Source organism: Crocuta crocuta, unplaced genomic scaffold (assembly GCF_008692635.1).
Source record: "Crocuta crocuta isolate KB4526 unplaced genomic scaffold, BGI_CrCroc_1.0 scaffold126, whole genome shotgun sequence".
In the NCBI taxonomy this organism is placed as follows: Eukaryota; Metazoa; Chordata; class Mammalia; order Carnivora; family Hyaenidae; genus Crocuta; species Crocuta crocuta.
The window spans coordinates 8,387,709-8,413,245 of NW_027531000.1; the positions used below are offsets into that span (position 1 = coordinate 8,387,709).

Below are 25,537 nucleotides of genomic sequence, written 5' to 3' on the forward strand. Positions count from 1 at the left end.
TGGTACCTATGTGAAGGAAAGGATGTGTAGCTAACCTTATTGTAAACATTTTGCAATAAAATAAATGTATCAGATCATCACAATTTTATGTGATGATCACATAAACTTACACAATGTATGTCAATTATATCTCAATAAAGCTAGAAGAAAGTAGCCTATATTACTTTTCTTTTAACCTTTGTTTTTGGTTCTATAATTTATGTACTCATCTAATTTCCTCATTAAGATAGTAAATTTCTAAAGAGCAAGGATTTTGTCTTCCCTGACTTCATTTTCTAATGCCTATTATCTGATACAATGAGAAACTGTGTAGCTTTTAGTCCTAAATATGGGCTTTGTGGTCAGAAAGACATGGGTTCCCATATAAGTTAAAATGTAGGTTCTGATATTTAATGACAAGCCTCATTTCTTCATATACACATTTAAACTAATAAAAATATCAAGGTCAGGGTTATTATTGAATCTTTTTAACATAAACTATACAAAGAATTTAGCTCAGTACTGGCCCCAGAGTATAACATCTGTAGATGTGGTGACAGTGTCTCTTATTGTCATCTCCTTGGTGGGGATGGGAAGAGAGAAGAACTCATGTAAGTTTTGAAAATGATCAAAACTCCTAGAGAAGAAATGTACAGGGATGTGAACTGATTACATATCATCTGCTAAAATTCTTTCTCATGCATACTATGAAATTCGTTGCACTTTTTAAAATTGCATAATTATATTCTAGAACTATAACATCTTTAGAGACAGCACATTTTCCCCTCAATCAAGCAGATCAGAAAATGGAGATATAGGAAACAAAATTAGTTTGTTAAAGAGGACACAAATCTTTAATGATGTTTCCTCGATGACCCCTTTTAATATTCTCTGACCTTCATTTCCTCCAATGGTAATCTCAAGCCAACATAAAAGTAGTCATTTGGAAAAGATTTCTAACTTACCTTATCTGTTCTCTTATACTTGTTATTCATCTCTTTCTTTCCCTCATATCTAGGACAGGAGATCTAGCTCATCCTTTAATTTGAGCTCCAAAATATCTTTGTGCACTATATAGGACAGGTATAATTATAAGCAATTTAAAATGAGAAATAGCCCCAGATAGGTTAAGTTAGTTGTTCATGGTCATACAGCTGTAGTCACTGGTAGGCAGGATGCAAACCTCATCTTTGAACTTCAGATTCAGTGTTTTTCCTTATCACACCAGTCTGGTTTTGACTTTCAAGACTGCTTGGGCCAGGCCATGGTAGGTAGTTTTAAATTTTGTATACAAAGTATGCCTCATGTCATCAACTCTTCAGTCAGTTGATAAGTGTCAACTTTGTCATAAGCATTGTAGTGTTTTATAACCAAGGGAAGGAGAACAGTTCCACCAAATATAGCAAGAGAAGAAATAGGTTTAATATAGGAAACATATTAGCAAAAGAGCATGCTTTGCATATTCAGCATTTCAATTTTCTTTAAAAATTTTTTTAAGTTTATTTATTTAGAGAGGGAGCACAAGCAAGCAGGGGAAGGGCAGGGAGAGAGGGAGAGAGAATCCCAAGGCCCTCTGTGCTGTCAGCACAGAGTCTGATGCAGGGCTCGAACTCACAAACCCTAAGATCAGGATCTGAGCTGAGACTAAGAGTCAGACTCTTAACTGACTCAGCCACCCCCACCCGCTAAGTGCCTGTAAGATACACCATTTTTAAATAAGAGTCTGGGGGCACCTGGGTGGCTCAGTCTGTTTGAGCATCCAGCTTTGGCTCAGGCATTATCTCATGGTTTGTGGGTTTGAGCCCCACCTTGGGCTCTGTGCTAACGACTTGGAGCCTGCTTCGCATTCTATATCTCCCTCTCTCTTTGTCCCTCCCCAGCTCATACTCTGTTTCTCTCTGTCTCAATAATAAACATAAAAATTTTAAAAAAATAAAATAAGAGTCTGTTTAAGGTGAGTATTGTGTGTATTTGATTCCCCCCTTGGAATTCCTAATTCAGTGGTGATTATTTGCTTAGGAAAACATGTTTTCAATGATAAACCCAATTTAAAAGGTGTAAACCTTTTCTATTACACATCAGTCTATAAAGACACTCTTCACTTGTGTAAAGTACAAGAATTTTTAGTGTTCAAAATTATACTTTGAGCTCATTCCTAGAAAAATAAAACCTCTTGAGATTTTGTTTCTATTTTTATTTTTGACCTCTCCCCAAAATGCCAAGTGTAAGTTCTCATACCCAAAAAACACTGAGGAAATATTGTTTACTGATTTCCTGAAGGTAAACCTTATTGAGCAAAAACACTGTCCCATTTCTTGGAGGGGCTGGAGTCAATAATTCATCTCCTTGTAGACACAAGTGAAAAGCAACTCTCAGCACAGCTGCCTTTGCTCCTGCTCTGTGCGGTGATTGATGGGACGGGAAGTAGGCAGTAAGTGCTCCTAAGGATTTCTTGCAGAGTTCATAACCTGAAGTGCATGGATGACTGAGAACTTCAATGATAAACTTTACATGGTCTGCACACCCCTGCTAATTGTATGCACATATTCCTACATACCTTTATATATATATATAAGGTATATATATATATACCTTAACTGAAATGTATATAAACTTAGTCCTTCATTAATAATATCTGGTGTAAGCCACTCATATGGCTAAGGAATTAGATATCATGAGCCAGAAGAGGACTGTATAGCCCACTGATGCTTTTATACAATCTGAGGGAATAGCTGAAACGTTGAGGCATTGCCCTTGAGACTTTATTCCCCCAGTCACTGTGGACTATGGGTAGGATGAAGTATTGAGATAATGTTCTTTAGCCATAAATTTCAAATGAAAAGGTGTAAAGATTAAGAATATTATATTGACCACCTTTGTTAGATGCCCCCAAATATCTCATTAGATTCGCTGTAAGTGATACTGCAACAAACATCTACATAAAGAATGGTAAAGTGCTGGAAGAGCTGAGAGTTTTAGGATAAAATAAACTAGGTATGTTGGGAGAAGCATCTGTCTGCAGAGAAGGGAATGGGTGTCTGATTGTATTGCGGGGATTAAGGTAGTCATTTATTAAACTTTAAGCTTCTTAATGTCCCAGAAGCTGTTTTATTTCCAAAGTCGAGTCTTCTGTAGTGTAGTTTTTAGTAGACGCAAGATTTAATATCTGCCTCTATCACACTCCCTTCTTTTCTTACCATTAGGTTCTCTTTTTCATTTTCTTCATCTCTCTTATATTGCAAGCTCCACAAAACATTTGTTTTGTCAACACACACACACACAGAAAGAGAGAGAGAATTCTTCTATATGCAAACATCTGTGTTGAAAAGGTGATAAGAGAAAGTATTAACTTCAGCGCTGAATGTCACTAGATATCTCTTTTCTGCAGATATTTCAAGCATGCAAATATCTTTTGTATTTTTTTACTGTCTCTATTAAAGGCATGTGTTTTATAGTGAAATTTGCAGAGGTACATCAGCATCACAGAATAGAGTATACTGTAAATACCATGGTTCTATTCTGTGAACCATGTGAGAGGCAAATGTGTTTTTACAGTTGCTTATTTCATATTATTTTCCCAGTAGATCTGATTTCCATGTTGAAATGGTGCACAAAACTTGTCAAAATTTTAAAGCATGTTGTGTTTTGTATCTAGTTGATTCACCTATGTGTAGGCTTCTCACCACACCTCTTCCCCCTACCTTCCCTCTTTTCTGATTCCTTCCTTTATTACAGAGAGGAAGATGTCTGATATATTCATTGTTTCTATGATTATTTGTAATGTTAGGGCTTTCAAATCCAATTTTTGGTAACATTTTCTCAGCTATAGAACTCAAAAGACATCGATTTACCCTCAGAGCCTTATTAGCCAGGGCAGTAATCTATCAGAATAAGGTGTTGGGATCAAAATGGGAGGATTGTTGCAGGCAGAAATCTTCCCCCCTACCCCCATCCCCACCCCAAAAAAGGGACAGAACTTATTTGATTATTTTTTAATGATACAGTCTTACCCAATTTTATTTTGTTAAATAAGCTAAAAAGTAATTTAGCATGATCTAAAGAATCAGTTATAATATTTGTTTACCAAGAATTGATGGAGAACTTCTTGAAAGCTGAGGTTCTGGAAGCCATGTACCTCTCTTTTGAAATGAGGGAAGTTTGCAGCTTACGCACACCATTCCAACCCCCTCCTCCATACTTGAACCCCCAACAGCATCTGTTGTTTCTCCCCTTTGCTTGTCCTTATAATAATATGCCATCTCTTTTCCTCCACCATTCCTTAGCTCTTTCTCAGCCGTCTCTCTGATTGGAATCTGCAAGGCTAACGTCCTCACCATCCTCAAGTCAATCCTCAAAGATCCAGCTTGACCATCTATTTTATCCTGAAACATTTGCTCCCACCCCACTGTGAACTCCTGGTCCTCTCATTCTGCTTTTTTTTTTTCCCTTTTATATATAGTACTCATCATCTTTTACCCTAGGTAATTTGCTTATTGATTATATTTCTCATAGATTTAATTCCCATATTAAAGTGTAACCTTCTTAAGGACAGCGATATTTGAACTGTTCATGGATACATTTTAATCACCTAGGACAAGTGCTTGAGACACAGTAGAAGCTCCGTAAATATTTGTTGAATGAATCAATCATTTTATATGACCTATTTGATATGGTAGATTTGTCTTTATTGCAAAGCAATGCCATAAAAGATTCCCACAATTTTCTTAATTGCTTTTTATGAAAAGTTAGTAAGAAAGCATAGAGCCTGGTGAAGGGAATGAAATATTTACTGAGGACTAGGGAATAGTTATCACAAATGTGATACAGTAGCTCAGTTTGTATTGTTAGCTCCAAATCATAAAAACATTCAGATACTTGCTTTGTTCTTTATAAAGAATACCATTAGAGAATTGTACTTACTGCAGTAAAAATATTCCAACAGTTAACACCAGTAAAACTGTAGGTCATCAAAATATTTTCTGAGTTGCAGCAGGTGTGTTGTGAAAGTTTTGCAATGATACACATCTGAAATAAAAGGTGTATTGTGAAATAAATAAAGAGTTAAAGAGTTGGAATGCTTCAGCCAGAGTGGCAAATAACTTTTGTTTTCTGCATTGCACTATTTTATCCAAATTGCAGGTGCTGTTGAAAGTGAATTTATCACATTTTTAAAACTTACAGCTGTGAAACTATTTTTATCCCTCTTAAACTACACTGTAGTTTATATTCAAATGAAATTTAAATAAATATAAACTTTTAACCTGGAAATAAATTAAAGTAATAGTATGATAGCTTTTTTGTTTTGTTTTGTTTATTATTTTAAGAGAGAGAGAGACAGAGAGAGAGAGAGAGGGAGTATGTGCATCAGCGCATAAGCTCGGGAGGGCCAGAGAGAGAGACAGAAAGAGAAAATCCCAAGCAGGCTCCATGCTGTTAGAGCAGAGGTGACTTGGGGCTTGATCCCATGAATGCTGAGATCATGACCTGAGTTGTTAACCAACTGAGCCACCCTGGTATCCCTAGAATGCTATTTTTGAAACATAGTCATTTTCACTATAAACACACAATTAATAATCATTCTCGCAATAAATGCAACTGTATTTGTCATATTTGCTAAATGAGACAAGAATAGTAAAGAGTTATTGACAGAGAAGTATTCGGTAGCAACCTCAAGTTTACCTTATGGAAAAAAAATTGGTTTTCTTTGAAGAGTGGGAGAGATTTAATTAAACAGAAATTAAGGAAAAGGTTACTTTCCATTAAGATTTAAAAGGTTAAAAAAGTTAAGTACAAAGCAGTCCATGAGACCAGTTTTCCAAATGCTCACTTCGTTTGCATCACACAAAGCAGATAAGTCACATGTTCCCCTCACACCCCGAAGTGGATAACGGAGGTATGTGTATAACATAAAAGAACATCTGTTAGTGGGTCTCTCCTGAAAAAATGGGAAGGGCAAAAGCTTCTTTCTTTCCAAATTAATTTGATAATGAGAGTTCTCTCTGAAATCTCAGATGACTCAACACAGAATAGCACAGAATGTCATAGCGTAGAGGGAATTTCCAATGTAAATTAATAGGTTGATGGTAATAAGTAGATGCAGCGCTAATTCCTCCTTTTCTAATTGCTAATATAATCATAATACAGGAAGGCAATATGGGAACACATGAAAGTAAAAAAAGAAAAAGGACAGGTCTACTTATTATAATTTCAGAATGAGATGCAGCAGTAAATTTAAGGCTGAGGGAAAACTCAGTTGTTGTGGTGGGGTTATGTTTTTGTTTTTTTTTAATCATCCTTCCACTGAGGTAACTGCTCTATTTCCAAAAATGAGTTCTTAAAACTACAGTCTGTACTTTGAAATCAGGTACAATTATCCTATTAGCAATTGAAACCTTCGCCACATTAGGAGAGGCTTAATTTAAACTACTTAAGTCTAAGGTAATTGGATTGACTATTCGCTAGTAACTAGACTGTATTTACTGGGATGGTCAATTCCACAGTCCTGTGAATGTAATCTCCAATTCAGAACCATCAGGGAATATCTATGGAAAATTTCTGGCTCACAATTATTTTTTGTGCTTAATTTAAATAAATCCTAAAGAGGATCTAAAAGTTGCTCTGAGTTACCTAACATGGTGATTGGAATTAAGGTGCTCCCATTGATAGAAATATCCTTTTCACAAAGATGTTTTGTTGTCATATATAATTATCTCAAATAAAGTCAATCAGTGTTATTCAAAGACAACAGGAGATAATAAGTAGAGGGAAAGGACATGAGTTTTTGTGTCTTGAGTTGCTATTTATTTATAAGTGGCTCAGTGCCTCACTTTCAACTAATTGTAAAGAAGAAAGAACCCATAAACTAAGTCTTATGAAACCATCAGTAACTAATATTATATTACAATTCTTGTATTACTCTTTCCAAGATTGTCTGCAACTTCAAACAGAATGTTTAGAGGTGGAAATATTTTAATTGAAATAAAGAGGCTCTAGCTGGTGGTACAAGTGGAAGACACATTTGTATGGTGTCACTTTTCAAATAAAACACCAAACTACAATTTCTATTATGTTCATAATGAGTCTCTTTCTTGGATATTAAAATGAAACTTCTCATTGGTTTCTGGTTGTAGATAGTGTAGAGTAAGGACACTCCATCCTATCTCTCTCACCAAAATCAACTATAAAGCCTGAACAGTATAGACAAGTCAATTATTTGAGGATTCTTCAAAGTAAATAGATTCACTGTAGCCAAAAGGTGAAAACAACCTAATTGTCCATTGATGGATGAACAGATAGTGAAAATATGTTATATTTATACTATGGAATAATGCTCAGCCATTAAAAAAAAATGAAATTTTGCCATTTGTGACAACATGGGTGTACCTGGAGATTATTATGCTAGGTGAAATAAGTCCGACAGAGAAAGACATTTATCATATTTATCACACATACGATGTGTGTAATCTAAACAAACCATAATGAAACCCAGAGTCATGGACACAGAGAACACATTGGTGGTTGCCAGAAGAAGAGGAGACAAAATTGGTAAAGGGGATTAAGAGGTACAAATTTCTAGTTACAAAATAAGTCATGGGAAAGTAATGTACAGCATGGGGAACATAGTCAGTGCCATTGTATTAACTTTATAAGCTGACACATGGTAGCTAGACTTATTGTGGGGAAAATTTTGCAGTGTATACAAATGTCAAATTACAATTTTGAACACCTGAAACTGATATAATATTGTATGTCAGTCATACTTAAATAATTTTTTAAATAGTTTAATAAATTAAGGCTTGGATAAACAAGTCAACCAGTATCTGTGCTGAAAATCATGCAAGTGGAAACATTGCCGTAAACAAATGTGACAAGAGAATGAAGCCTGTGGTGATCACAGAAGTAAAAATGTAAAAGAAAAAGTAACAAAGGATTTCAGGATTTAAAATTGAAGTTAAAAATTCACTTCAGACAAAATATTTGCTGTGAAAAATAAGGCAGAAATATGCTTATGTTAAGCAGAATTGTCCATCTGTCTCTTTGTTGCATTCAAGAACCAACTGGAGACTTCTTTCCTCATTAACATGGAAGACTGAGCTGGTGTTAGTGCAGAGCAGACGATGGTGCCTGATTGCAGTTCAGTAACAATATGACACCAGTGTCCACATATTTCTTTTAATTTTCATTGCTTTACTCAATGAAATTAGGTGAAATTCAGCGCTTCTAAAATATTATACGTTATTCATAGTTCAATTAATAAAAGATTACAATTCTGAATATGAGACTGGTATGTGAAGATAGAATGGGCATTTGTTGGTTGTCCCCTCTCAGTCCATTCCTCCTTACTATCTTTCCAAGAATTTTCCATTTGGGTTCCTGTTTGTTCTGGGGAAGCTGAGTCTATCTCTGTGTCCTGGGACCAAGTCTAAGACAAATACCACTTTCCATTCCTCTGGTCACAGAATTTGGTGTAATGAAAGGTATGTAATTCTGACCAATCAAAGTGAACTTTTGAGTGTGTGCTCAAGTTTCTGGGACAAAAACTCCCTTTCTACTACTGATCTGAAGGAATGATTTTGTATCCATGAGACCTATTAACTACCATGTTGGGATCATGAGGGGGGTGACATCAGTGCTGAAAACAGCAGAGTAAAGAGACTGGCAGAAACCAGTCATTTGAAGATATCAAGCCTATCCTAAACCTAGCTCCTCCTTCAGTTACAGTTAAATAAACCATATACTTTCCTTAACTGCTAAGCCAGTATTAGTTATTTTCTATAATAAGTAGCAATATCACACCTGCTACAGATGGAAAACTAATGCTCTTTGTGATAGGTAGAATAATGGCCAACAAAGATGTCTACACTGTAATCCCTGGAACCTACAAATAGTTATATGGCTAATGGAAAATTGAGATTGTAAATGGAACTCAGGTTGTAATCATCTGATTTTAAATGCAGAAAGTATCCTGGATTATCAAGATGGGCTCCAAGTAATCACCAGCATCCTTAAAATTGAAAGTGGGAGACAAAAGATGAGTCAGTGTTAGCGTGATTCAACTCGAGATTAAGAGTCAACCCGCCATTGCTGACTATGAAGATGGGAGTCTAGAGCCAAGTGCCAGTAAAACTAGCTGATTGCCAGGGATTGGAAATGCAAGGACATGGACTCTGCCCTAAGGCCCCAGAAGGACCACAGCCCTGATATCTTTATTTTAGTCCCATTTTGAACTTCTGATCTCCAAAACTTAAGATAATAAATTTAGACTGTTTGGAGCCATCAAGTTTGTGGTAATTTGTTACCATAGTAATAGAAAAGCAAAGTGCCGTTAAGTTAGCAGTTCCTGGGAAAAGCTCTCCATCATGTCCCAAGCTTCTTTAGATGTCCCTCTCATACACTTCTTCAGCACCCTATCCACAGCTTTTATAACTTCTATATACTTCGGCATGTCTTTCATAAAAACAGGAATGTTTTCTTTTGGAGAGAGAGAGTGTGTGCACACAGGTGAGGGGAGAGGAGCAAGGGGAGAGGGAAAGAGAATCTTAAGCAGGCTCCATGTCCAATGTGGAGCCTTTTGCGGGGCTAGATCCTCATGACCTTGAAATCATGACCTGAGCTGAAATCAAGAGTCAGATACTTAACCGACTGAGCCACCCAGGTGCTCCCAAAACAGGGACATTTTCTTACATGATCACCGATAGTTATGAAAATCTAGAAACTAATACTAGGAAAATGTTAACACAATATTTCAATCTATAGTCCTTGAATAGTCCTTATTCAAATTTTATTGTCTCATTAATGCACTTAATATCAAAGCATGCTTTTATTTATTTATTTTTTGCTGGTCAAAGATCCAATCCAGATCACACATTGCATTTAGTTTTCTTGTCTTTTTCATGTCCCTTTTCTGCAACATTTTCTCAGTCCTTTGTCATTTGCATCAATGACATTTTTGAGGAGTACAGGCTGAGTATTTTTCTGAAAAATCCCACGGTTTGATGTTTCCTTGGGATTAGATTCAGACTCTGCATTCTTGGCAGGAATGCCACGGAAGTCTCCTCAGCACTTCCTGCCAGTAGGCAGACGCTGTCAGGTTGGGCCAGTTACTGGTGATATTAACTTTGATATCACTTGGTTACAGTGGCAACTACCGTTTTTCTTTACTATGAAGTTATTAATTCACTGCTTACAATTAATATTTCATAAAGAGATACTTAGAAGTATCTTTTGCCTGTTACTTTACATCTATTTGTGGTCCTTGCCTGAAAAACGATGACTATAGTGGTTGTCAAATAGTGATTTTTTAATTTATTATGTCTCTCTTTATTACTGAAATTCTATTCTAAGGAAGAGTTTTTCTTATCTATTCATTTAGTTTTCTCACATTTATTTTTATTAGTATGAACTCATGGATTCCTATTTTGTTCTATGGCTTATAATTCATTACTGTATTTATTTTGCTTTACCATCTGACATTAGGCCAGTGGTAGTCTTTTCAAGCTGACTCCAGTGTTGTTTTGATATGTCTCCAAGAATCTTTGAATACTTTCTTACAGTCTGGCACTCTAAGTTCGTCTTGAACTTTTCATGTCCCAGCCCCAGAATCAGCTATTTTTTCAAGGATCCCTGGCTCCCTTTATTGGCTATATTTTGAAATCAAGATCTCAGTGCTAGGGGTGTGTGTGTGTGTGTGTGTGTGTGTGTGTGTGTGTGTGTTTTGGTTTTGTTTTTGCTTTTTTTTTTTTGTTTTCAGGTCTTTTCAGCAAACAGACCCCACAGGTAGAGAGGAGACTTGAAGTCTTCAACCATAATTCTGGATTTGTCTAGTTTTATTTTCCAATCAATTTTTGCTTCATGTAATTTGAAACTCTGTTGTTGATGCAACAGTTAGTATGGCTGTGTTTTCTTGGTAACGTGCCCCATTTATTATTATAAAATGTTCCTCTTTGTCTCTGGTAATATTTTTGTTCTGAAGTCTACTTTGTTTAATATTAATATAGTCACTTCAATGTTCATTTTGTTTTCTGGTTTAAAAATAGTATTACTGAGATACAATTTAGACATCATACAACTCTTCCCTTTAAAGTGGTTTTTTTAGTATATTCACAGGGTTGTGAAACCAATACCATAATCTAATTGCAGAACACTCTGTTTACCCAAAGAAGCCCTGTATTTATTAGCAATGAACCCTATCCCTGCTGGACCCACACACAGAACGTTTAAGCAACCTCTAGTCTACTTTCTGTGTTTATAAATTTGCTTACTCTGGACATTTCATATAAGTAGAATCATATCACATGTGGTCTTTGTGACTAGCTTGTTGCATTTAGCATAGTGTTTTCAATCTTCATCCATGATGTAACATGTGTCAATGCCTATTTATTTTCATAGCTCGATGATATTCCATTGAGTAGCGTATTTGTTTGCTATTGCTGATATAACAAGTTATCACAAATTTAGTGGCTTGAATCAACATAAATGTATTGTCTAACAGTTCTATCAATTAGAAATTCAATACACGTCTCACTTTGTTAAAATCAAGATGATGGCAGAGCTGCATTCCTGTCTGGAAGCTGAGGAGAATTCATTTCCTTCTTTGTTCCATCTGTTAGAGCTGTCCCCCGGTCCTTGCTTTACGGCCCTCTCTCTCTCTCCATTGTCAAAGCAAACAAAAGCAGGTGGAGTTCTCACATGGAGTTACTATGACTGACTCTTCTCTCTCCTTCCTCAAATTTTAAGGAGCTTTGAGCACCTTGATCTTTCAGGGTAATCTCCCCACCTCAAAGCCCTTAACTTACACAAGTTTGGAAAGTCCCTTTTGCCATGTAAGGTAACATACTCACAGGTTCCAGGGATTAGGACATGGTCATATTGGAGGCCTTTATTCTGCCTACCTATTTGGATATGCCGCATTGATTTATCCATTTATCTCTTGATGGACATTTAGACTTTTCCACTTCCTGGTCGTCATGAATAATACACTTGTGCATTTCATGTACGTATATTTCCATTTGTCTTTGGCATATACTTAGGAACAGAATTGCCGGGTCCATATTTAACTTTGTGAGAAACTGCTACATTGTTTTCCAAAGTAGCTGCATCATTTTCCATCCCAGAAGTCTACGAATGTTCCAGTCTCTCCATATCCTTACCAACAATTATCAGTTCTTATCTTATTTATTAAAGCCATCCTTGAATTTTCCTTTCTAATTAATGTTTGGATGGTAAATTTATTTCCATTGTTTTACCTTTAACCTGTGTTTTTATATTAAAGTGGTTTTCTTGTGAACAGCATAACATGTATCTTACATCATCTTATGTTTGTATATATATCAAAGCCCTTCTCACATTTAACTTCTATAACAATTTTTGAGAGCCAAGTTTTGGAAAATAAGGAACACTTCACAAATTTGCCTGTCTTCCCTGCTCAGGGAACATGGTAATCTTCTCTGTATCATTCCAGTTTTAGAGTATGTGCTGCTAAAGTGAGCATTCTTATAATAATGTTCTTCCTTGATTATAACCTTTCTAAATTATAGGACATTTGAGGGCAGAGATAATGTCTAGCCTACTTATAATTGTCTTTCGTAGCCTCATGCCTTAAGTACATGTTGGAGGAATACGTGAAACCTCGTAGATTTGAACAGTACACATTTTATTCAGAGACCTTATCCCATACTCGTCAATAGTCTCTTCAGTTATCTCTTGTTGCAGGGAAACCTGAGAGTGTAGGTTATCCACTTGAAAGGGGACTGGATTGAACCCACTTATTTCCACAAGGTGCTTATCAACCTTTTGATTCCACCAGTTTCCAACTGTTTAATAATTCTACAATTATTCTCTTCTTTCTCCCAACTCAAAATTGTTTTTTAGTCTAATATTTATGTGATCTTTTTCTGGACGGGGTTGACATCATACCCCTTAATATCACCCTATTCCACTCTCCATCATACATTTTGATCAACTAAACATTCCATCTAACAGATGTGTCCGTAAAAGGATAGCTCTTCAATTGCAGCAGAAATAAATTTGGCACATGATTGAAACTATTCGCACACAAAGGACGAGCTGTCAAGTTAACTGGAGTGTCATGGCATCATGAAGCAAAACAGCCAAGTGTTTATTAAAAGAGTACATTTAAAAATTTTTAGATGATGGCAGTATCTGAAGAGATCCAAAGAACATCTCGTAAATGTTAAATCTCCTGCATCTTTGTTGCTTTGATGTTTTAGAGTTTGCTGAGGGATTTGTCAAAAGTAATTTACAGTTAGAGGATGTGTTTTTGTATTACCATGGAAGGAAATATAAGGCAGTGTTAAAAATTAAAACTATGGACAAAGCATAGACTATTAATCCTGACTCATTAACAAAGACTTAAATGCAAACAGCCAATGGGTTTTAATTATAGGAGAATAGATATTGCAAGCTTTAGTATCATCTAAACGTAAAATCTTTCTTTAATACCTTAGATCAAGTGGAATAAATGATGTTTTTTAATTGATATGGACTGTTTTTTATACAAGAGAAATTAGTTTGAATTGTTTTCTAGTTCTTTTCTGTTTCTCACACTTCTCACCTGGCTCAAGTTAAAATTCCTCAAAGGTAAGAATCGTGTCTTTGGTTGTTTGGTACTTTCACGGCAGTGAAAAACATAACATACATACATAGTACGTGCTGATAAATGGTATTTGAAAGCATGCGTCCTCTCCGACAGCTTCTGTTCTCCTCTCACCCAGATGCCTCTTCCAACACTCTTCTTCCTGTATGGCTTTATTTCTTGTTCCGTCTCTACTCAGATGTCACCTTGTCACAGAGGCCTTTCTTTACCACATTGCACAAAATCTCAGTTACTTTCTCCCTGATCCATTGCCCTGCATGACTTTTCCCCATTTACAAATAATAAAAAACTAAGATTTTTCTATGGGCAGAATAAGAAGGTGTGCAAGAAATTATAACACTTTTTAACACAAGCTTAATTTTTATTATGACAGTAATATAAGCTTTTGTGGAAAATTAGAAGCTGTATAGATAAAAGAAAAGTTACTTTTATCTGCAGTGACATGAACATTTAAATTTAACACTTCCCAGGGTTTTCTTTGTAAATAACTTACTTTATTTTCTACTTTCATTTCTGAAGTTTCAAACACAAATAAAATATATATCATTAAATTCTGAATTTAAATGACAGTAGAATGTAATATGCCATTAATTTTAACTATTTGAAAATTGAAAAAAATTGAAAACCTTTGTAATGTGAAGACAGTTCAACTAACATGATACATTAACTGTGTTATCAATATACATTTTTGTTATCAATATACATTTGTTTTGGTAAAAGAGCAAAAGTAGCATCAAGTTTTCCAATAGTGCATTAAGAGAATTAAAGATTTTAATACTTGCTCGATATTGATTCTTAGATAAATCGATTTTAATTTTATTTTCAATTGACTAATGATAAAACGGTTTATATGAAATTGAGCTTTGCCATATTTTTGCTTCTCTCTTCCATAAAGTATGGATTTCATAATTTCATTTTTAAAAATCTGTAAGTTAAATTAACCTGTACTATACAAGTTGGTATTCTTAAAGTCAACAGATACAGAGGCCAAAAGATTTTGTGGCATGTTTAATTGCCAAAACTGAGAAAATAACATTCTGATTAAATTATTATTTCTATCTTAGCATTGGTTTTAAAAGATTCAGTTTGGGCCAATATGGAGGTGAGAATGAGAGAGAGCAGTTATGATGAGGTTTTGGCTCTGTGGTGACAGTGAGCACTTTGAGATTTCCATAATTGAACTCCTTTTCTTGTCTAATACAAGTCTGGGTGTCTAATATTGATGCCAAGGCTTACTTTGCAGAATCGTTATGAAGTCTAGAAATAAATACCAGTCAGAAATTGAGCACAATGCACAGAGTAGACAACTCAGCACACAGGGACTTATTATCTTATGCATTCATTTGCAAGTTAACTTTCGGTGTTTGCTTCTACACTACACACCATGTGATCTCTATCCTTCCCTTCCCTTCCCTTCCCTTCTATTTCCTTTTATTTTGTAAAAATGTCCTACCAACACAAGGTCTCAGGAATTATTTATTCTCTAGAGGAAAGTAGAATACTGTCTATTAATTATGTCTAGATTTTCTGACTGGACCTGCGACAGAGATTGTTCTTCATCTACTTTCCTCCTGTGAAACAGGTAATAGTATCTGCTTACCTAGAGCAATATAGGATAGGGTGGTAAAGGCAGAAGATAATACTAATACTTGCAAATAGCTTTCAAAAATGTAAAATATTTTAAACTCTTTTGGTTTCGGTTTTGCACATTTTATCAGAGGTCACAAATTGGTGACCCTGACTTGGACTTTAAGACTTTTTATTTGGCATGTGTATGCAATTCCTTTTAGAAAGACCCTGTGTTCTCCAGCTTACTATATTCTTTACAACTCCTGTGCTATTAGACTATTTTATTAATTTTTATTGATATGCATTTCCATTTGTATTATTACCACAGTAAAAAATGAAGACTGAGTTTGTGGAAACTTCCAATCATTCATTTTTGAAAACAAGTTTGGGTTAGCAGATCCTCAGCATTCTTTATTTTTTTTTTAATTTAATGTTTATTTTTGATAGAAAGAGAGAGAGAGACAGAGAGACACAGAGAGTAAGTGATGAAGCACAAGCAGGGAAGGAGCAGAGAAAGAAGCACAGAATCCAAAGCAGGTTCTACACTCTGAGCTGTCAGCACAGAGCCCAATGCAAGGCTCAAACTTAAGGACCGTGAGATCATGACCTGAGCCAAAGTCAGATGCTTAACTGACTGAGCCACCTGGGCGCCCCTCCTTTGGGTTGTTTGAGCACTGTTAACCAATGGCATATTGTTACTTTCAAACAGATTCTAGGAGGTTTGTGAATTTGATTAATAATATATACAAAATTATGTCTTTCTTTGCAGCATGTCCTTTAATTATGAACGTCAGCAACAAACTACAGTAGTATTAGTGCTCATACTCCATCACTAATAGAATTAGTTACACACTTTGTAGTCCTATTACACATTTTGCAGATATCTTGAATTATTGCTCTTCTTTACTCTGAAACTGTAGTTGTTGTTAAACCCACTGCTAGATTGTGTTATACTATTGTTATTCAAAAGTATACATTGCTATATCACAAATATGTCCTAATAATGTTTGGATAATTGTATTTGAGAATAATTTGTTTGCTATGTGTCTTTTGTAATCCCTTGTGTTTTAGCTCATATACTTAACATCCTTCTGAGAAGTACCTTGGCAAGAGACAAACAAAATGAGAAAGAAAACAAAATAGAACAAAACTATGGCTCTAAAACCGGGTTTCTTTATCTAAAGAAAGTACTTATTAGTTCAAACAACACATTCAGTACTGTCATCAATTCAGTACTGTCATATAATCTTTTATTTTCAGTGAAAGAAGACATATTGAAAATTATTATCTCTCAATTGCAAAATTATTCCTTTAGTAAATGTTTCTTTACTTAACAGCACCTTTCTCACATTTATATGCACATTTTATCTTTTACCACACTTAGCTAAAAGGAGCACAGAATGGTTTAAAATTATGTATTAAGAATTTATTACACCCACCACTATATTTGCATAGATTTGAAAACAGCAAAATAGCACCGTGTAAATCGCATACAATATGGGTTTTGAAAACCTGGACAAAATGAAAACATTCAACTGTGAAATTTTAAATAGTAGGCCTGGACTTTGATGAGTCTGTTACTTCAAAAAATACACAGTTGTTCTCTGCTGCAGCTGCCCAAATTATGTTTTCTACATGTTAGTGTACCAAGCAGCATTTTAACCTTCATGTCAGCTGTGAGTTTATGCAAAAAAGCAGTCACTCCAGATATACCTGGTGCTTCTGTGTGTCATCACAGCGATCAGTGTGATGATGTTCTGTACTGATGGGGCTTTCGTCTGTTCGGAGTGTGAGTAAGGATTATGCCTCTGCTGAACAGATTGCATTTCTTTCTTACATGCTTCCCTGAGAACTGATCATCAGAACTCTGACTTTCAAGACAGCAGTATGACATGAAAAAATAATCAAGCCATCAGAAGGTAAAAATACCAAACGATTTCATTTAATGCTATTATAATAATACCTTCTCCTACCCCCACAAGGAGAAAAAAAAATCAATCAATATGGAAAAAGTATGCAGGTATTATAATTTCATATCCCTGGCCTGAGTTTCTTCCTTTAACACCAGATCCTATGTAGTGTCTAAGAGAATAGTAATATTTTATACATTAATGATTTTGTGCACATTACTAATGATCTCCACCATTCATGTTAGGTTATAAACTCCAAAAAATGGTATTTCTTTCAGCCCATCCAAAAGAATATCCTAGGATGAATGGATCCTAGAGAGTATCATATGGGTGTGAGGGACTGAGACAGGAAAGGAAAGGAAGCCAATAAATAGGCTACACAGTGGCTCAGTACCCCTGGAAAATTCTGGAAGAGAGTGTGGGAAGCATGTCAGAAGCTGGGATAGTTATTTTCATCCGTCATTGGCCGAGAGTTGCTCTGGAGGCATTAATGCCGCTGCACTTGTCACTTTTCGTGGTTCCTGTGCATAGGGGAAGAGGAAGCCCTCAGGTACAGAGATTCAGGATGAGGCCTTCCACACCTGCAGGACTGGTGAGATATTGGGGGAGCCCACTGTGCCTCATACAACTGTCATAGTAGTGCATGGGGAAGACAATTTTATATGAGTCATAAAAAAGGAGTCACATGAGACTAGGAGAGAAAATCTTATAACAATTCCAAAAAAAGTAGACTAAAAATTAAGAAAATTTACCTTCCAATGCTTCTTGAATTTTTACAGTTATCATAATCATTTGAATTTGTTCAACAGAAACATGCATGTTATTTCACACACAAAAAAAAACTTTTGGGAAAAGGTAAGTGGAAGTTATGGCTCATATGCATGAAAGGAGGAAAGAAAAAGAACAAAAATTGCAGCAGTGAAAGAAAGCAAAATGTGCTCAGTCTCTCACAGTATTTCAGCACAGAAGGCATGAAACAAAAACCAAGGGCCGATATCTCAGCCTTCACTCCCACCATGCAGAACTTACACTGTGAAAATTAACAGTCTTTTGCCTCATCAGAATTAAAATCATACACAATTTGCAGACATACACTCACACCGTGGAGATAATTTTATATATGTATGAATATATAATTTTAGAAATAAATTATTCATTCTATACCTTCTTTTGGAAAATGCCTCTGAATTATGGAAAATTTCTCACCATGAGGTAATAGTCTTAATTCTTTTCCTCTGACTAGAATGTAAACTCTGAAATCAGGAACTTAACATGTGTTTTTTTAAATCATTTACTAACACAATGCTTGTTAAAAAATACTTATTTTGTATGTGATAGTTTAATGAGTGAACTAAATTGAATGTGTTAAATGAAGTCTTTTGTATAATCTAGTGTTTCTTGAAAGGGAAGTATGGAAGATGACCCCCCACACACACCATTTTTCAATGTCTAGAGAGATTTTTGGTTGTCACAATAGGAGGATGTTACTGTCATCTAGTGAGTAGAGGCTACAGTGCCGCTAAATATCTGACGTTGTACAGGACACTGTTCACAGCAAAGAACTGTCCCTGTCAACCTGTCAGCAGTAGCAAGGCTGAGAAACGCTGCTATCATGCCCGTCGTGTGTGGTCATTCACTTATTCACCACGTTATAAAATTTCCTATTAATAACTAGGACTTTGCTTTTTTTGTCCAATATTAGTGTCACTTAAACAATCACATATAAAGTTATTTGATTCATTTTGGAGTTAATTTTTTCCCAGACTTTGGGTTTCTCCAGAAGCTGTCCCAGAAAGGTAGTCTTACACAAGTGATTTATTTGAGAGGTGATCACTGGAGATAGCACTAGAAAATAGGGAATTGACACAGGCAAAAAAAAAAAAAAGAAAAGAAAAGAAAGAAAAAGAAAAAAAAAGGTAAGCTAATCAATAGTGCAGTATTATCAAGATATTTACCACTGTGACCTACTGGAGCTGTCCTACTGGAGAACCCTGGGAGACAGAGTACAGCTCCAAGTTATCCCAGCTGAGGGGTGACATTGCTAGGGTGTGTGTTCTCCAGCTCCCTTTCATCATTGGCTAAAAGCTACTTTCAGGGGCTCTAACTCTCAAGTACTTCTGGCTTGCCCTCCACCCAGCTCAAGTGTACTCCACAACTAGATAGACTTTCATATTAAGCAGCTTTTGCTGTCACAGGGTAAGGCAAAGAGATTATGGCAGGCAAAAGCAGTAGCTACTTCATCATGGTATAGTTGGTTTATGACCAACTATGAGTTCATGTAGGGAATTGTATAACTAAGATTGTTTACAGTGAATTTTTATTAAACTTTTCGGAGACTCAGCAGAGACTCAGTACTCCTTGATCCTTATCATTATCCTTTTGGTATTTTAGAATTATAGAATCACGAAGCCTTTCAGTATGTCTGACCCAACCTCATTCATAACTTGGACAAACAGATATTGAGGTTCAGGTTAAGTAGTTTTTCACTGCTACTTTCTAAGTACTTGAATAATTGATGCCAAATAAGAAATAGTATGTTCTCTTTTGTATGTTTACTTTTATTATGGATTAATGAATGTCAGATTTTCCTGACATATAGATCTATTGCTTTTGGAAATATCCTGATATTAATTCTTGATTTATCCTTCAAAAATTAAACCCAAAAGAACTGGCAAAATTTTATTCAGAGAATGGTGTTTGAAAGTCTCCATATTTTGTGTACATTTATTATTTAAATATTATTGAAAGCTTCCCATTAAATACTCATTCCAGATAGGTGTGTGATATTAATTTATAAGGAAACACAAAATTAGTTTTATAGAAACTTCTAAAACTCATATAAATCAACTCTCAATGCAATATTCATCTCTGTCCACACATTATATTAAAGTGTGCTAAAATGTATAAATTTAACCCTGATACATAAGAGCTGAAGGCTCTTTTACGTGATTTATGGTTTCACTGAAGGATTTATTTCTCCTCCCCCATCGTTTTTCTACTATCGTCTCAAGATTTATGTTATCCAATCAGGTAAAGACCACATTCAACCCCATTTGAATAACTGCTGATAGGTCATAACTTTTCTAGAAAGGCATATCAGATACTCTAGTGATATTCTTTGATTTGACAAATCTTGAACAGGAAAAGTTTGCCTGCTAAGATTTTCAACATCAATCCACTCTTCATGTTCTTACAAGTCTTTTTTTAAGTCTTGAAACATAAAAAGGAACTGTGCATGTCAAGTTCTCAAAAAACTATTACCAAAAAAAAAAAAAAGTTACCAAGACAACCGTTCCATTTATTTCAAATTTAATTTCAGGAAGAATGTTAATATCAGTGATTTTATGATAGTTACAACAATTTAATGTCATGCCATAAATGCATTGTCTTTCATTTTAAGTTTATTTTTTTCTTCCAAGTTTAATTAGATGCAATATAATTTTTGTGCACAGTAGCATGTATCTCACATTTTATTCACTGCTGTTGTTTATGTCACTCTGTAGAGAGTTAACAAAGGGCAAGAACAGGAGATAAGGACTTCTTACACACTTTACACGTTATCTTATAAATATTTTATAGAAGGTTGATTTAAGATGAAAAGTTTGGTACTATTGAAAACATCAGAACTGTTATTTAGATCATTTAGATCATGCCTTTGGAACTATTTTTCAAATAATTTATGCCAGTTTGTTACAGAAGAGATTCTAACACTATGAAAGACACCAGTTTTATTGGTATTTTACAGAAATCTATTTCTTGAAGAATTAATTTGTATATTTAGACAGAGAATCTGGCGTGAGTATGCCCTAGTTCCATTCGTGATATATGGATTCCGTTTGGTGTCTGTGACAAAGTGCTATAGCAATCAACCTGGTTTTTATTTAGCATTTGAAAGGACAATCAGCCAAATTCTAATCTCAGATGTGTGAACTTATCACATATTTCATGAAATATGCTGCTTTGCAGTATCAAAAATGGATTTGAAGCATTTATGGCAAAGCACAGTGTAAGAGAGGAACATGAGGCTGGATGAATTCATTTTCAGGGAGTGAACTTTGGACTTTACTCATGCCTTCAAGAACCAAGAACGCATGACTTTTATTTCTTTCTTGGTGTTCCTCTCAGTTCGGGAAATCTTATCGGTGGGCAGAAGAGAGAGGCTACCCATTGTGTTGGAAGAGAGAGAGCTGCAAAACTTGGAAGTCATAGATGGCCTGAGAGCTGCTCTGTACACAGATGGTTTTGTTTTCCTTCGGTGCTCCCTGACTGCACCAGCGACAGGTCATTCGTACTCTCCTGTGTAGCTCTTGATGAATCTCACTTATGCTTATTTTACAGTGAGTTTATATATGGCCAGGTCTATTTTTTATATAGGCTATCTTGATTTCATTCTTTCCTCTGACTTTCTACACCTCACAGTGAATAAGGCTATAACATTAGGAGGTGGCAAAGAACCTTTAATAGCTTTCAGTTCAATCAACGTTCTAAATTTCTGGTCTTCGCGAAAGGCCATCCAAAGTGTTTCATCCTTTGTGCCTTCTCCACTGAGTGTGAGTTAAACTTAACTGTATCATTAAGAGAAATATTTACTACAGGAACTCATGTCTTTTACATTTTAAGTTTTACATTTTTTAACCTGATCATCTATTCTATACACCATATTTCCATTTTATTGTATGTAATTATGATTAGTTAAGTGCAGATTTTTGACAAGTTCTAATGAAATACCCACTTGTCAATTCTTACACTTTTTTACTGGAGCTATGGCTCTTAAACACTATTATTTGATATGATTAATAATACCTTTTTTGGTTGTAGGCTACATTCTCATAGACACTTAACTATTCTGAAGGAGGTTGCTTTATTTTTAAAGATGCAGTTCAATTGAAACTGACATTGTGCTGCTTAAAATATATATATTTAATCTCCTTTCACTTTGAAGAATTACAGTTCTTGAATGTATTTCTTCCCATTATTAAGAGCAACTGTTCCTGAAGATCAAGTCCCATAGGCAAACCAAATGCCAGCCTGTACCATACACTACCTATTTTACGTGAATAATTTAAAACATACAGCACGCAAATGTATTATCTTTCTTTCCTCCTAGATACTGTTTGAATATCTCATCTACAAAAGAGTTTCAGACATACGTATTTGGTGTGTTTTATTGTAACTCACCCTTTTCACTCTGTAGTATGATACTGTCTGTGTCATGTAATAAAGGCTGCAAATCAAGGAATGAGCTGAGTGAGAGGGATCAACCTTACCTTCTCAGTGACTGTGAGGAAGACTGGGATCTTTAGTCTCAGCCCAGACTCTTCCACTGATTTAATGTGTGACATGGAAAATTGTGTTTCTTCTGATATTTTCCAAAGGGGTCTTATTTTAGAAATATTTAGAGTTATAATGTAATAGTTTCAACATTTCCATGAGTAATGTTGCCTATAAACATTAAACATTGAAAAAATGTAATGTTTATTTATTTTTGAGAGAGAAACAGAGCCTGAGTGGGAGAGGGGAAGAGAGAGGGAGACTCAGAATCTGAAGGAGGCTTCAGTCTCTGAGCTGCCAGCACAGAGCCTGATGTGTGTCTCGAACTCCTGAACTCCTCGAACTCCTGGACGATTAATCAAGCTAGCCACCCACGTGCCCCAAACATTGAAAAATGTAGTTTTCTGACTCAACCAATCTCATTCATGAAGCTGCTGTTATAGTTAATGTTTTTATTATTAGTGTTCAGTAATAGGTTTAATACGTAGCTGTGCCATAGACCCTTTTAAATTGCATTTTCATTCTTGCCATTTTAACATCACCAGAATGAATCTCTGAATATCAAATATGATTACTTAACAGTTTATAATACAAAAATGCAGTGTGTACAAAATTAGTAACAATGGCAGTTAGATGATTCAGGTACTGATAAAGACTCCCAGAATATTTCAAAATATAGTGTAGATACTGAATTTTTTTCCTAGAGTTATATATTTAATAAATTCCTTTCATTGATGAATCCTGCCCTCTCTAATCTATTATTTTGGTCAAGTTTCTTTTAATTTATTTTAGCATAGTGCTTCACCAAACTATGAAAATTTGCTAAATGGTTGGAATTCTACAAACACTTATGGGGCTCCTGCTATATGCCTGACACCAGGGGAGGTACCGAGTAAGTGCCTATCTTGTAAAGATACCCCTAAGAAACCATTCCTGACCTCAGGATTTCAGAGTATATTTAAACACTCACAATCTATGATATGACAAGAATCATGACAAAGGCAAAAAAAAAAAAAAAGAAGAAGAAAGAGAGAAATACTCATGTCACAACAGTGAAGCCCTATAAAGAATAAATCATCAAAATTTTCTATGATCCGTTTTTCAAAAATTTTGATTGAATACTATGTACCAGGTCTTGAGACACTAGAAAAGTGTCAGTGAATAAAACAGACAAAATCCCTATTCTGCTACGGCTAACATGGTAGTAGAGGGACACGGAAAAGAAATGGTAGGTATCATAAATAAGTAAATTGTATAGTAGACAGTATTTGACTGTTATCCCCCTTCTAGGCAAATAAACTTATCTCCTGGTAAAGGAACATATTTGGGGCAATTGGGGTGGGGGCAATTAAAAAGTAAATCTTATTATCCATGTTGGATATGTAAATATATGTGAAAAATACAAAATAAGTTCAAGGTTTACTTCCCCAAATTGCATCCTTTAGTGCTACTAAGATGCACATGTCTTCACATATTGAGTGGATCTGAAAAGAGATTTAAGGTAATCAATAGTATATAATATTCATTGTCAACAGGGTGGCAAGTGCAAGGCAAGCTGTCACCCGCTGTGAATGCACAAACTTGGATTTCATTCATGGGATACCATTACCATTGGTCTTTCAATTAACGCACCATTAATGAACACCCCCCCCAAAAAAAGAATCCTGGTTGTAATCTGAAATATTTCATTAATTGCTTATGTAAGATCAAGAAATAAGCAACTCAGAACTTGAATAATGTGTGCGATATTCTGTGAAAGGGTGTGAGATATTCCGTGAGTGATACATTAAAGAAGTTAGCAAAGTCTAAAAGAGCTCTGCAGTAGTTTAAAATAAAACTTTTGGGTAGCTTAAATGCAAAATTAGTCAAGTTGGCAATTTTCTTATTGTTCTTAGTAGAACAGAAGTTATTGGTTTGCCTTATAATTAATCATGTCTTAGGTTTTATGAAATCTAATAACTGAGCAATAGCTGGATTTTCCCTTTTATTCGTGAAAATAATTATCTTCAAATGAGGGAACATTTTTCTGATATTTAAAAGCCATCACAGAAAAGATCACCTGTTTGGATTTTACACATGAACATTTCATGATCAGCAGGTGAAAAAGACAGACACCATCTGTTGCAATTAAACAAGGAAAGTTTCATTCAAAAAACTAAATAATTCTTATAAGCTCTCAACAGGAGAATCAAAAGTAAGTGCATTCGCTCTTTTTGTCATCCAGAGTAGTTCAGCCAGGTTTCTCAAGACCAGGATATCTTTTAAAGATGCATTTTAGCATGCTTTGGAGCTTTTTCATCTCTACCACTTTGCTATTTAAAAAAAAACTTATTCTAGTTGACTTATAACAATGAGGTAGTTTTCTCTCTAAATTCAATGATGTTTGCATAGCTGCTGCTCTATTATGGGTACTGGATAGACAAATTTTTCAATCGCTGTCATTAGGACAGTTCAGCACATTGTCTAACAGCATGATTGATGGGAGACAGCACAGGATCGGAGACGACAGCAGAAGGGGAAGTGAGCGACTGAATGCATGCCTCAGTACCTGCACATTTCAGTCTCTGTGCAACCTTCTTAGTCTCACCTATTACCCTCTTCCTCTTTCTTCTGCCCCGGGCCAAACCACACACAAAGAAGGAGTGATATTAGTATCTTAAGAACAAAAGGGTAGGGAACAGAGGGAGTTTTGCTGTACATTTTTGGTGTGTTGGGAAAGGAAAGAATTCTTCCTGGTACTTCTCCAAGAATGCCAGTGGTTACTGCCTTTAGAGTGAAGAAAGAAAGTATGGCTATTGATGGATAAGTTATTTTTAAAATCAGATAAAAACTGGACTTTCAGTTATTTTTTTGATTCAAGAATGTGGCATGTTTTTATTTTTATGAGCAAACATCATTTATAAAAACAAAAGTATTATTTATGTAGTTTGTAGTGTTAAAATACTGTTAATAAAATAAATGATCCATAAAACATAAAAGTATTATTTATGTTCTTTATAGTGTTAAAATATTATTAATAAGATAGTCTATAGATGGCTTCCCTGGGGAATTCTACCAGACATTTAAAACAGAATTAATCCCAATTCTTCTCAAGCTATTCCAAAAAATAGAAATCGAAGGAAAACTCCCGGACTCATTTTATGAAGCCAGCATCACTCTGATTCCCAAGCCAGACAGAGATCCAGCAAAAAAA

General features: G+C 35.2%; 1 non-coding gene across 1 annotated transcript; it reads right to left on the reverse strand.

Annotated features, from left to right (window-relative positions):
• Positions 1-12,362: 12,362 nt before the first annotated feature.
• Positions 12,363-12,469, reverse strand: LOC144236981 (U6 spliceosomal RNA). The gene has a single exon (XR_013336719.1). It is a non-coding gene; the product is annotated as a U6 spliceosomal RNA (small nuclear RNA).
• Between the last annotated feature and the right edge of the window lie 13,068 nt (positions 12,470-25,537).